This window comes from Moschus berezovskii, chromosome 24 (assembly GCF_049115385.1).
Source record: "Moschus berezovskii isolate FMDL1 chromosome 24, NW_MosBer_1.0, whole genome shotgun sequence".
Classification (NCBI taxonomy): Eukaryota; Metazoa; Chordata; class Mammalia; order Artiodactyla; family Moschidae; genus Moschus; species Moschus berezovskii.
Window position 1 is genome coordinate 2,839,283 of NC_142483.1, and position 14,754 is coordinate 2,854,036.

The 14,754-nt window shown below is 59.1% G+C and overlaps 1 long non-coding RNA gene across 1 annotated transcript; it reads right to left on the minus strand.

Moving 5' to 3' along the window:
• Nucleotides 1-566: 566 nt before the first annotated feature.
• LOC129547566 (uncharacterized) lies at nt 567-4,456 on the minus strand. The gene is made up of 3 exons (XR_008684100.2): nt 4,129-4,456; nt 3,013-3,274; nt 567-2,503 (listed from the first exon to the last, which is right to left on the minus strand). It is a non-coding gene; the product is annotated as an uncharacterized LOC129547566 (long non-coding RNA).
• Between the last annotated feature and the right edge of the window lie 10,298 nt (nt 4,457-14,754).

Genomic DNA, 14,754 nt, shown 5'->3' on the forward strand with positions numbered 1-14,754 from the left:
CAGCGTCCTCCTGCGTGCATGTGCCCATCTCTGAGCCCAGATGGATTCTAGCGAGAAGGCCGATGGGGACGTTGGCATCACTTACTGTGAGGCGATACCCCCACTCTTTTGACCTCCAAGGGGTCTTTCTGTGCATGCATAGTTAGGAAGCTCTCCTTGACCTTGGGAATAAGGAATATGTAGTATTTTCTCTCTCATCTGGGCAGGGCTCAGCTCCTTTCTCGCTCCTGCTAGTTTGGCTGCCCAGCCTGGGACCCATCTATCTTCTGCCTCACTGGTGAACTCCTATTCATCCCTTGATGCCCAGCTGAAAGCGGGGTGATGCCACCTCCTCAGGGAAGCCCTCTCAGTCTCTGTCTTCTCCAAACTCTGGGGAGATTGCTTGTTAGTCCGCCCCACTACCTGGGATGGCCTGGGTGTCATCTGTCTCCCCGGCACCCAGACCAAGGCCAGGTATACAGTAGGCGCTCCATAACGGTTGATGAGAGAGAGAGAGTGGATGAACAAACAGTAAGTGGGTGAGAGGATAAAGGAAGGGCTTTTTAAATATTTTTATTGCAGTGTAGTTGCTTTACGATGCTGTGTTAGCTTCTGCTGCACAGCAAAGTGAGTATACACGGATTCTTTTTTAAATTTTTTCCCATGTAGGTCATTACAGAATACTGAGAAGAGTTCCTTACGCTGTACGGTGGATCTTTATGTAGAATCTAAAAATACGGTACAAATGAACTTATTTACAAAATAGAAATGGAGTTACAAGTATAGCAAGCAAGCTTATGATTACTGGGGGGGAAAGCGAGGGATAAATGGGAGATTGGGACTGACACAGACACACTGCTGTACGTCTACAGACAGCTAATCGAAGCCGGGCTTTGACGTTAGACAGGCCCAGTCCAGGGTCTGGCTGGCCCGTGGCCCTGGGCCTGCAAACCCCCAGACCTCAGCCTCCTCTCTGCGGAGTCGCCTCTGTGTGCAGCCACCCTGACGGCGGCCGGCTCAGGGAGCCCTCTGTGCTCCACGGAGCTGGCCAGCCTGGGCTCAGCCCTCGCCTCTGCCACTTACCGTGCGGGGCTGTGGGCAAGGGGCTTGCTTGGCTGCTCCGCGCCTCGGTTTCCCCATCTGCAAACTGGAGCCTAAGGACGCTCACGTCATAAGGTTGCTCTGAGGAGCGGATGAGGCAAGGCACGTAACGTGCTCACAACAGAACATGGCGAGCAGAGCGACAGACAGGCTTGCTGCGTCTGTCACCGGCGGCGCACCGAGGCACGCGGGCAGGGGCTGCCCTCCCAGCCCCCTCCTCCATCCTGTGGCCCAGGAGGGGCGTGGCAGGGGTGCACAGGGCAGAGGGCGCAGGCCTGCTCTGAGGAAACTTCCGTGGTCCAGCACGGCAGGATCCGCTGATTCCAGACAGAAAGCCCCCGGAGCCCCCGGATTCACCGCGCACGCCAGCGACACTGGCCTTCGCTGCAGAATCCTCGGGGAGGAAGACATCAAGCTTGCCTGGCTGTGCCGGGACTTCAGCGTAACGGTTCCAGCCTCCGAGCTCGGTTCCAGAAGTCCCTTTTTGACATGCTCCTTTGAAATCCCAAATCAGAGTGTCCCCTTCTACTCGGCAAGGTCGATGTTGCTGTGAGCAGGATGAATTTAGGTGCCTTTTTTTTTTTTTTCTTTTGAGCTCTAAGTTCCAGGCAATGCATCCAAATCGTATGCTTTAATCCCTTCAGGTCCGTGACAAGAGTGTCCCTCCCGAAAGAGTGAGGAGACTGAGGCTCAGAGCAGTTGTCAGATGCGCCCAGGGTCACCCAGCACACAAGCAGAGTCAGGAGTGGAGCCCGCACATGTGTGACCCCAAAGGCAATTCTCTTCACGGCTGTTAGCGCCAGCCGCCTGTTGGGATCAGGTGAGGAAGTTTGACGATGCTGCTTCTGGCTTGTGGCCTGGGTGTCAGTTGTTGCTGTTGGGTTTTCTGGTTTTTTTTTTTTTTTGGCTGTGCAGGGTCTTAATGGTAACATGCAGGATCTGCAGTCTTAGTTGCGGCATGTGGGGTCTAGTTCCCTGACCAGGGGTAGAAGCTGGGTACCCCTACCCTGGGAACACGGAGTCTTAGCCACCAGGTCGGCAGGGATGTCCCCGGGCGTTAGTTTTTATAAGGCTCCCACTCCAGTACTCTTGCCTGGAAAATCCCATGGATGGAGGAGCCTGGTGGGCTGCAGTCCGTGGGGTCGCTAAGGGTCGGACGTGACTGAGTGACTTCACTTTCACTTTTCACTTTCACGCATTGGAGAAGGAAATGGCAACCCACTCCAGTGTTCTTGCCTGGAGAATCCCAGGGACGGGGGAGCCTGGTGGGCTTCCGTCTATGGGGTCACACAGAGTCGGACACGACTGAAGTGACTTAGCAGCAGCAGCAGCCGGTAGATCAGCCAGGCAGCCAGGTTGGCAGGACAGGTCCAGAGGATGGACGCACATCCCCAGGGAGAGACGGAGCCCGTGAGACGGTAACCTGCAGCCCCCAAAGCCCCCCAGGAAAAAGGTCATTATTCAAGCCCAGGCACCAGGCTGAGGACTTCCGGAAAGCCGCACCTCCATCCGGAGGCAGCATGGAGGCAGCAGGGGCTGGGGCAGAGCTTCTTCCAGGAGCCGCTCCTGGGCTGGAGGCCTGGCCACGACCCCCAGGCCTGCCTTGGGCCCCTTGCCCTGTCACAGCTCAGCACAGGCCTGACTCGGACTCGCTGACCTCTTATTCCTCTGTGAGCAGTGGGAGGATTTCTTCAGACAAAATCTGAAGAATTTGGCTTGAGTGGACTTTGACTCAGGCCCATTCCTTCTGACATTCCAATGAGATGTCTCTGACCCTGCAGCCTCCTGCCCAAAGCTCCTCTGAAATCTGCAAATGCCGGACCTGGTGGCTCATCCCTGAGGCAGGTGGATTCCACAGCCTCCAGGAAGACGCCGACATCCAGTCCTGCTTCTGCGGTTTCCCAACTGAGAGGCCTTGGGATGGTGGCTTACCTTACCTGCGAGTCTCAGTTTCCTCATCTATAAAATGGGCACCTACTTCACATTTGTAGAAGATTACAAGAGAGGTTGCCACGCTCTCCGCCAGTGTCTGGCGTGCAGGAGGCCCTTGGTAAGGACCGTTGTTGTTCTCGTCAGCTTGATGGTGATAGGGGCGCCTGGACTGCAGGCCCCTGGGATTCACACCCCACGTGGCCTGCAGCTCAGACCCCATCATGGTCCTGCTGTCAGAGACTGACCCCAGGCGGTCGTCGTCCTGTAGGTCAGAGGCTGGTTACCCCAGTGCACTGCCCTCCCCTCCCCTGCAGCCGTCACAGCAGCTCCAGTATTACAGCGAGCCTGGCCGAGAGACCCACTGGGTACCACCCCCCAGCCAAAGCTCTCACTCCATCCCCACTGCCACCGCCCTAGTCCAGGCCCCCAGGGGGTCTCATTCCCCCCGCCTGCAGGCTCAGCCCCTTGAGTGTGACGCCCAGCTGGCTGAAGTTTCAAAGCACTGTCATCTGTTACCCTCCTCCCAGCTGCCCAGGCCCTCCAGCTCAGCCGGCCTCCAGCGTCCTCCCGGGCCCTGGCCATAGGCTCTCCATCACCTCCGGCCCCCGCGGTGTGCCCCCGCCCCCCCGCCCTGCATCTTCGGCACTGCCTGGGTGTGCCAAGCTCTCTCCCGCCTCGGAGACTTTGCACGTGCTGTTCCCCTTTCCTGCTGGATACCCTTTCCCCATCCTGCCTGCCGGTCAACTCCAGGTCATCCTTCGGCTCAACTGGCAGGAGCCTTTGAGCTTCCCCACACGGGTCTCCACAGATGACCTGGGCTTCCTGACAGCTCGGCTGCTGGGTTCCAAGAGCAAGTATCCCAGAGGAACCAGTGGTGCCTTGCCACTATGCCCTGCCCTGGAAGCCGCTCAGCATTGTTCTATCTTTGCACAGACTCAAGGGAAGAGAACTCGTGGAGTTTACTCCTCAAAACAAGGAGTGTCAGGGTCGTGTCATAAGACCAGCACATGCAAGGGAAGGTGCTATAGCTATTCTTGGAAAACCAAAAGCAAGAAACGGGCAAAGGAAAATGACAGAGGTCAGCGCCTAACTGGGGCTACGACCTCACTGACTTACAGCTGCAACTCCAGTAGGCAGCGTGGCTCTGACTCGGTCAGGAAAGCTTGGCGGCGTGAGTCTGGTCAGCAAAGCGCCTGAGGAGCCGGGGAAGCTTTCTGTCCGTCCTGGAGATATCCCCAGTTCAAAGCTGTAGGTGTTAGTCACCTGGGAACTCTCCCTGCAGGGCTGGAAAGGAGGAGGAGCCACAAGTGATTTCGCACTGGCTTGGGCAGGGAGGGGGGTCATGCTTCCAGTACACCTGGCCCACTGGGGGTCACGTCCTCTGAGGGTCGTCGGGAGAAAGGGCTCTGCCTGGTACCCAAGGCCTGGAGTGTTCTGGGGGTCGTCCCATGCACAGCCTCCTTACAGAGGCGACGGAAGGAAATTGCGGGCGGGGCGGGAGGCGCTGGCATGAGCAGAGCCAACATCAGATTCCCTGTTTCTTCACTCTGGGTTCTCGTTCCTCTTTCCTTTTGTCAGCTGGGCCCAAATAAGTCAGATGTCCAGAACGCGAGGACTCTCAGGCCCCACGGTGTGGCCGCTGGCGCGCTGTTCCAGCCGTCACAGCTGTTGCTCCGCCACCCTTGAGCCGCACCGCGTGGGTCTCCGGGCCTCCAGCGCTGATGCGTCTCGTTGGCCATCGCAGGTGAAGACTTGTGACCCAGAGCACAGACAAAAGTGCTTCATGAAGAAAGTCTGACGGGCTGGACGGTTAGCCCCGGTGCTTGATGGTAATGGAACTCCATCCGAAGAGGAGAGCAAGTGTGAGCGAACCTTTCGCTGAGCATTCACTGAGCGCCTCCTGTGTACCAGGGCCTGGCTGAGCATTTACTGAGCGCCTCCTGTGTGCCAGGGTCCAGCTGAGCATTTACTGAGCGCCTCCTGTGTGCCAGGGCCCAGGAAGCACCGTGGACACGCTGATGCCCTTGAGGGCCCACTATCTGGACTGTTCCAGAAATGGCAGGTGAGGTCTAAGCAGAGGAAGATGAAGGGAACTGGCCAGGTGGGAGGGGGACGGTTGCTTTCCTGACAGAGGGAACCGCGCAGCTGAGGGCCCAGGGGCCAGAGGCAAGAGGGACTTCAGGAGTGGCGTCTGAGCACCGAGGGGAGGCTGGCCTTGTTCCGTCGCTCAGTCGTGTCCGACTCTGTGACCCCGTGGACCGCAGCGCGCCAGGCCTCCCTGTCCATCACAACTCCCAGAGCCTGCTCAGACTCGTGTCCACTGAGCTGCTGATGCCCTCCAACCATCGCATCCTCTGTCGTCCCCTTCTCCTCCTGCCCTCAGTCTTTCCCAGCCTCAGGGTCTTTCCCAGTGAGTTGGCTCTTTGCATCAGGTGGACGAAGTATTGGGGCTTCTTCAGCTTCAGCATCAGTCCTGCCAGTGAATATTCAGGACTGATTTCCTCTAGGATTGACTGGTTGGATCTCCTTGCTGTCCAGGGCACTCTCAAGAGTCTCCTCCAAACCACAGTTCAAAACCTACCAGCCATGATTCCCACTCATCAAGACTGACTCCTGAATGAGGTTGGGAAGTCATCCAGGCTCACGCAGGGATGGGGGCCACTATGTGGGGCGTCTGCCACATGCCTGGTGCTAGCTGTTTGCTTTTCTCCTTATGTATTATAATTTTCAAATTAATTATGTAATTAAGTTCCACCGTTCTTGAGATCTAATTGACGTATGCTGGTTGTTTTTCAAACTCTCTGATTTCAGAATTCCCATTTCACAGATAAGGAAACTGAGCCCCTGAGAGGCAGAGACCGGCCCAGAATTTCCTGGTCGGGAAGCTGAGCCCCGGGTTCAGACACAGCTGTCACTCATTCCATCACCACTGCCCCTCCCGCCCCCCCCGCTAGACACCGCCCTCCCCACCCTGAGCAGGACTCACCCACCACACCTGGGCCCCCTGGCCATGCCAGGCTCTACATTCCAGCAGGCTGGTGGAGACAGGTGTGGGCAGAGCACACCTGCAGGCCGAGAGCCCCACCTGCCAGCCCCCAGGCCCTCATCAGGCAGGGAGCGTGGAGGGGTGCGTGTGACGACCTCGAGAGCCAGGCACGAGCTGGGGGCCGGCCCCCGCCTGGCCCCAGGGCTTCCCGCCCTGCCAAGACGGTGCTGTCAGTCTCCGCCCTCCTCTGACGCACCTACAGGTTTAGGGCCAAGGCTTATTAAGGAAAAGGTAGGAATACGTGCAGCGGACACAGCGCGGTCAGTGCCCGGAGGTGACACCAACCTCCGGGAGGTGGGGCTGGCTGCCGTCAGCTGAGCCGCCGTCTCTGCCAATGGGGACTCTTCCATGCGATTAGAAGGTTTGCATGTGTCTGTCTGTCCCAGTGTCCTGTCACCTGGGAGGACAGAGAGACTCATGATTCCACGGGGGCGGGGCTGCAGACCTGACATCCTGGGCTTGGCCACTAACCTCTGCAGGGCCTGGAGGCAGTGACTTTGCCTCTCTGGGCCCCTTTCCAGGGAAAGAGGAGGGAGAATCGTGTTCAGCTCATAAAGCTTGTGAGTGTGCTGGGAGCGCTGCCTGAGAAGCGTTTACCCCGCAGGCACCCAGGACGACGAGCCATGCTGCTGCTAGTACTATTGAAAGTGAAAGCATTAGTCACTCAGCAGTGTCCGACTCTGCGACCCCTTGGACTGCAGCCCACCAGGCCCCTCTGTCCATGGGATTCTCCAGGCAAGAATACTGGAGTGGGTTGTCATGCCTTCCTCCAGGGGATCTTCCTGACCCAGGGTTTGAACCCACGTCTCCTGCGTTGCAGGCAGATTCTTTCCTGTCTGAGCCACCAGGGAAGCCCAGCAGTGCTAAGAGTATTTCATCATCGTCATCATCATTCACCCCTGAGTCTTCAAGATTCACGCAGACCTGAGCAGGCACCCCGTAATTCTGTGCAGAGACATAGTGATGGCCAACCTCTTTGAGGTGGAACCGGGGGCTGGGGCCCGAAGAGGGTGAGGAAGCCGGGCATGAGCCCGAGTCAGGCCCCACCTTGCTGTGTGACCTTGGCAAGCCCAGCGCCCTCTCTGGGCCTTCGTCTCCCCCTTGTTCACGGGCAGATGTGCTCTGCGGCTCTGTGACTAGACTTGTTAAGGGCATTGCTGTGGGCCCAGCCCAAGGCCAGGTGCTTGGTGAGGACTTGATATCGGATGTGGAGGGGGCTTGAGACCCCTGGGCCTCCCAGCCCCTTGGAGAGGTGCCGGTTTTCTGAGAAGGAGGGGTGGGTCTTGCTGGTTATTTGGTGCCCCCGTGTGCACCCTTCCACCCCCAGCAGCCTGAGGCCCCTGCTCTTCCCCTGCTTTGCGAAGCTCCAGGCTTTTGGGGCCAAGCCGACCCTTCCTCTTCCTTTCACGCTCAGGTCAGCGCCACCTCCTCCAGGAAGCCTTCCTTGATTCAAGACTGAGTTAGTTGCCTTCCTGGGCCAACCTCAGGGCCTCCTCTCATGAGATGACACCCTACCCTGACGGGGCAACCTAAGCAACAAGAAACCAACTTGTTGGCAAGTAGCCAACTCCTCTGAGTCTCTGTTTGGTCAACTGTTATGTGGGGACGCTCAGTGCCATCTCAAAGATGAAAACAAGCATGGATCCAGAACCAAGCACAGCCCTCGAGGAGGCTCTCAGTGTGCGAGAGCCCTTCCCTTCGCTGATCTAATGCTTTCCGGCCTTCAGACCTCACTGAGGCCTGGCGCAGGGCGGGGCGTCCTGGACACCTTTGCACTGGCTGCCCTGTCCTTCCAGCAAACTGAATGCAGGTCTCTGCTCAGAGCTCTGCCAGGTAACAGAGTCTAGAGGAAATCATCAGCGCAAAACTGTTCCGTTTTGATTGCGTCTGTTTCTGGTACCTTCTGTTCATAGCAGCCGTTTCTCAGATGTGACGTGGCTTTTCCGTTCTAAATACGCTGACCTCGGCTATAGCGTCCAGCAGTAGAGGGTTTGAGCTCAGAAGCCCTGGGCCCTTGGTCCTGGTTCAAATCCCAGCTCTGCCCCTCCGTTGCCCTGCCTTCAGGACCCCTGTCAGGCCTGGGGGCTGTTATGAAGGTTGATGCGTGTGCACTGCCCGGAGCCCGGCCCAGGGTGCGTTCAGGGTTACCTCTTGCTGTGGAGACGGTTTATAAAGGGACTTGACGCAGAGCTGCTTGGGGCTCAGCCTGGAGGCTGCAACCCTCACACCCAGCCTGCCTCCCTCCGCGGGGCCTGCTGCCGCCTGCCCGCCTCCCTGGTGAGCCCCCCGGCTGCACGGAGTTTAATCTTTCTGCTGGTAAACATGCGCTTACGTTTCCCAGGCTTTGTCCTGTTACTTGGAGCCGTTCCCAGGCCCTGCGCGCTCCTCCCACCCTGAGTCCCAAGCCCCCTGGCTCCCTCTGTCCCTCACCCACGCCTCGGTTTCCTCATCTGTAAGGTGGGGGGGCGGGCAAGAGACCAGCTGTCACCCCAGAAACGGGCCTCACGCGGTGCTGGCCGATGGTGCAAACCCTTGATGGCGGGCGCCCAGAAGATGCTGCTGAGCCCCGCACCCTCCTTGCTCACTCCCCCTGCCCCCACCTGGGACCCTCCCCCAGAACCCCTCCCGCTCTCTGCTGTGCCCCCACCCCCCGGGTCTGACATCCCACAGTGTGGAACGCGAGGCTTCACCCCCATCTGGTGGGTGGGCTGGGGTCAGGAAGGCTGGCAGAGGCAGGCCAGACTGGGGGCTAGCTGCTCACGTGCCTCCGCCTGCCTCGGTTTCTGCATCTGTAAAATGGGACCAGTAGCGCTTGCCCCTCTTGCCACTGTCCTCGCGGGGCCCAGCGCACGCTCGTGCTCCCAAGGTGATGACACTGGCATCCCCATCGGTGAGAAACGGGCGGCGGCCCTGCCTTTCACATGCGCTTCCTGGCACCGTGGTGGCTCTCAGCGGGGATGGAAAACCCAGCGCCTCCATCACTGACTGCAGGCAGCTACTTGGGTGGGGCGGCCGGGCGCCTCTTGTGTCTTGTCACCTGCCTCCACCGAGGCTGGGACGCGGGAGCACGGCTTCCAGCCCCACCTCTGAGCGTCTCCTCGCCACCCCCCGCCCCACCCCCGGTGCCCTGGCCTGTGGCCCGCCCCAGACCTGCTCCAGCCAGGCCTCCAGCCCAGGCCTCCTGGGCCAGCCCCGGCCCGTCACCTGCTGAGTTCTCCCTACTCCCGCCCCAGCACCTCGGGCTGTCTGGATGGGGCCGGGGGCCGGGGTCAGCCGGGCCTGGGGTGGACCCCATCTCCACCACCCACACGTTGCCCGGCCTTGGCCAAGCCGCCTGTCTTCTCATAGCCTCGGGCTCCCCCCCGGAAAAACAGGGTCGTGATGGAGATCAAGGAAGCATGACTTACGGAGCGATCCCCAGGCACCCAGCCAGCATTTCGCCCGCATGATCTTGTTTCCCCTTCCCGACAGCGCCGTGACGTGGGCAACGCCTAGTGTTCATGGGCGATGGCATTGCCAAGCACAGTGCCCAGCGCGTGAACTCATTTAATCCTCGGGACAATGCCGTGCGCGAGGGGCTGGCGTCATCCTGGTCACGCATCAGGGGGCTGAGGCAGGGCGGCGGACTGACAGTTCCGGGCGGGCGGGCTCCAGAACACACGCCCTGGGCCCACGTGGGTGACACGACCTCTCAGGAGACCAACAGAGGGGGAGCGACTTGTCCACACAGCTGGGACACAGCAGAATGGAGCTCAAGGTTGGGACAGTCCAAACCCTACGCCCATGAAGCCAGGCCCCTGGCTGAGCCTCTGCAGAGGGACTGACAGGGAGCCCCACTGACTGAGGGGATCACTCCCCAGGGATCTGCAGGCTCCTCGTGAGGGCCCTGAGCCGTCCTGCTTGGGGAGGAAGGGAGCTGTGAACAGGAGCCACCGCTGACCCACCAGGGAGCTTCTTAACCATAGAGACTTGGATTCATTCACCCATCCGCTTACCTACCCGCTCATGCTTCCACCCATCCACACACACAGCCCATCCACCTGTCCACACACACAGCCCATCCACACACACACACAGCCCATCCACACACACACCCCATCCACACACACAGCCCATCCACACACACAGCCCATCCACCCGTCCACACACACAGCCCATCCACACACACAGCCCATCCACCTGTCCACACACACAGCCCATCCACACACACACACAGCCCATCCACACACACACCCCATCCACACACACAGCCCATCCACACACACAGCCCATCCACCTGTCCACACACACAGCCCATCCACACACACACACAGCCCATCCACACACACAGCCCATCCACCCATCCACACACACAGCCCATCCACACACACACACACAGCCCATCCACACACACACACACAGCCCATCCACACACACAGCCCATCCACCTGTCCACACACACAGCCCATCCACACACACACACAGCCCATCCACCCATCCACACACACACAGCCCATCCACCCATCCACACACACAGCCCATCCACCTGTCCACACACACAGCCCATCCACACACACACACAGCCCATCCACACACACACACAGCCCATCCACCCATCCACACACACACAGCCCATCCACCCATCCACACACACACAGCCCATCCACCTGTCCACACACACAGCCCATCCACACACACACACAGCCCATCCACACACACAGCCCATCCACCCATCCACACACACACAGCCCATCCACACACACACCCCATCCACCACACACACCCCATCCACCCGTCCACACACAGAGCCCATCCACACACACACACACAGCCCATCCACACACACACACAGCCCATCCACACACACACCCCATCCACACACACAGCCCATCCACACACACACACAGCCCATCCACCTGTCCACACACACAGCCCATCCACACACACACACAGCCCATCCACACACACAGCCCATCCACACACACAGCCCATCCACCCATCCACACACACACCCCATCCACACACACACAGCCCATCCACACACACACACACAGCCCATCCACACACACACACAGCCCATCCACACACACACACACAGCCCATCCACACACACACACAGCCCATCCACACACACACACACAGCCCATCCACACACACACACAGCCCATCCACACACACAGCCCATCCACCCATCCACACACACAGCCCATCCACCTGTCCACACACACAGCCCATCCACACACACACACAGCCCATCCACACACACACACAGCCCATCCACCCATCCACACACACACAGCCCATCCACCCATCCACACACACAGCCCATCCACCTGTCCACACACACAGCCCATCCACACACACACACAGCCCATCCACACACACACACAGCCCATCCACCCATCCACACACACACAGCCCATCCACCCATCCACACACACACAGCCCATCCACCTGTCCACACACACAGCCCATCCACACACACACACAGCCCATCCACACACACAGCCCATCCACCCATCCACACACACACAGCCCATCCACACACACACCCCATCCACCACACACACCCCATCCACCCGTCCACACACAGAGCCCATCCACACACACACACACAGCCCATCCACACACACACACAGCCCATCCACACACACACCCCATCCACACACACAGCCCATCCACACACACACACAGCCCATCCACCTGTCCACACACACAGCCCATCCACACACACACACAGCCCATCCACACACACAGCCCATCCACACACACAGCCCATCCACCCATCCACACACACACCCCATCCACACACACACAGCCCATCCACACACACACACACAGCCCATCCACACACACACACAGCCCATCCACACACACACACACAGCCCATCCACACACACACACAGCCCATCCACACACACACACACAGCCCATCCACACACACACACAGCCCATCCACACACACAGCCCATCCACCCATCCACACACACAGCCCATCCACCTGTCCACACACACAGCCCATCCACACACACACACAGCCCATCCACACACACAGCCCATCCACACACACAGCCCATCCACACACACAGCCCATCCACCTGTCCACACACACAGCCCATCCACACACACACACAGCCCATCCACACACACAGCCCATCCACCCATCCACACACACAGCCCATCCACACACACACACACAGCCCATCCACACACACACACACAGCCCATCCACACACACAGCCCATCCACCTGTCCACACACACAGCCCATCCACACACACACACAGCCCATCCACCCATCCACACACACACAGCCCATCCACCCATCCACACACACAGCCCATCCACCTGTCCACACACACAGCCCATCCACACACACACACAGCCCATCCACACACACACACAGCCCATCCACCCATCCACACACACACAGCCCATCCACCCATCCACACACACACAGCCCATCCACCTGTCCACACACACAGCCCATCCACACACACACACAGCCCATCCACACACACAGCCCATCCACCCATCCACACACACACAGCCCATCCACACACACACCCCATCCACCACACACACCCCATCCACCCGTCCACACACAGAGCCCATCCACACACACACACACAGCCCATCCACACACACACACAGCCCATCCACACACACACCCCATCCACACACACAGCCCATCCACACACACACACAGCCCATCCACCTGTCCACACACACAGCCCATCCACACACACACACAGCCCATCCACACACACAGCCCATCCACACACACAGCCCATCCACCCATCCACACACACACCCCATCCACACACACACAGCCCATCCACACACACACACACAGCCCATCCACACACACACACAGCCCATCCACACACACACACACAGCCCATCCACACACACACACAGCCCATCCACACACACACACACAGCCCATCCACACACACACACAGCCCATCCACACACACAGCCCATCCACCCATCCACACACACAGCCCATCCACCTGTCCACACACACAGCCCATCCACACACACACACAGCCCATCCACACACACACACAGCCCATCCACCCATCCACACACACACAGCCCATCCACCCATCCACACACACAGCCCATCCACCTGTCCACACACACAGCCCATCCACACACACACACAGCCCATCCACACACACACACAGCCCATCCACCCATCCACACACACACAGCCCATCCACCCATCCACACACACACAGCCCATCCACCTGTCCACACACACAGCCCATCCACACACACACACAGCCCATCCACACACACAGCCCATCCACCCATCCACACACACACAGCCCATCCACACACACACCCCATCCACCACACACACCCCATCCACCCGTCCACACACAGAGCCCATCCACACACACACACACAGCCCATCCACACACACACACAGCCCATCCACACACACACCCCATCCACACACACAGCCCATCCACACACACACACAGCCCATCCACCTGTCCACACACACAGCCCATCCACACACACACACAGCCCATCCACACACACAGCCCATCCACACACACAGCCCATCCACCCATCCACACACACACCCCATCCACACACACACAGCCCATCCACACACACACACACAGCCCATCCACACACACACACAGCCCATCCACACACACACACACAGCCCATCCACACACACACACAGCCCATCCACACACACACACACAGCCCATCCACACACACACACAGCCCATCCACACACACACCCCATCCACACACACAGCCCATCCACACACACAGCCCATCCACCCGTCCACACACACAGCCCATCCACACACACAGCCCATCCACCTGTCCACACACACAGCCCATCCACACACACACACAGCCCATCCACACACACACCCCATCCACACACACAGCCCATCCACACACACAGCCCATCCACCTGTCCACACACACAGCCCATCCACACACACACACAGCCCATCCACACACACAGCCCATCCACCCATCCACACACACAGCCCATCCACACACACACACACAGCCCATCCACACACACACACACAGCCCATCCACACACACAGCCCATCCACCTGTCCACACACACAGCCCATCCACACACACACACAGCCCATCCACCCATCCACACACACACAGCCCATCCACCCATCCACACACACAGCCCATCCACCTGTCCACACACACAGCCCATCCACACACACACACAGCCCATCCACACACACACACAGCCCATCCACCCATCCACACACACACAGCCCATCCACCCATCCACACACACACAGCCCATCCACCTGTCCACACACACAGCCCATCCACACACACACACAGCCCATCCACACACACAGCCCATCCACCCATCCACACACACACAGCCCATCCACACACACACCCCATCCACCACACACACCCCATCCACCCGTCCACACACAGAGCCCATCCACACACACACACACAGCCCATCCACACACACACACAGCCCATCCACACACACACCCCATCCACACACACAGCCCATCCACACACACACACAGCCCATCCACCTGTCCACACACACAGCCCATCCACACACACACACAGCCCATCCACACACACAGCCCATCCACACACACAGCCCATCCACCCATCCACACACACACCCCATCCACACACACACAGCCCATCCACACACACACACACAGCCCATCCACA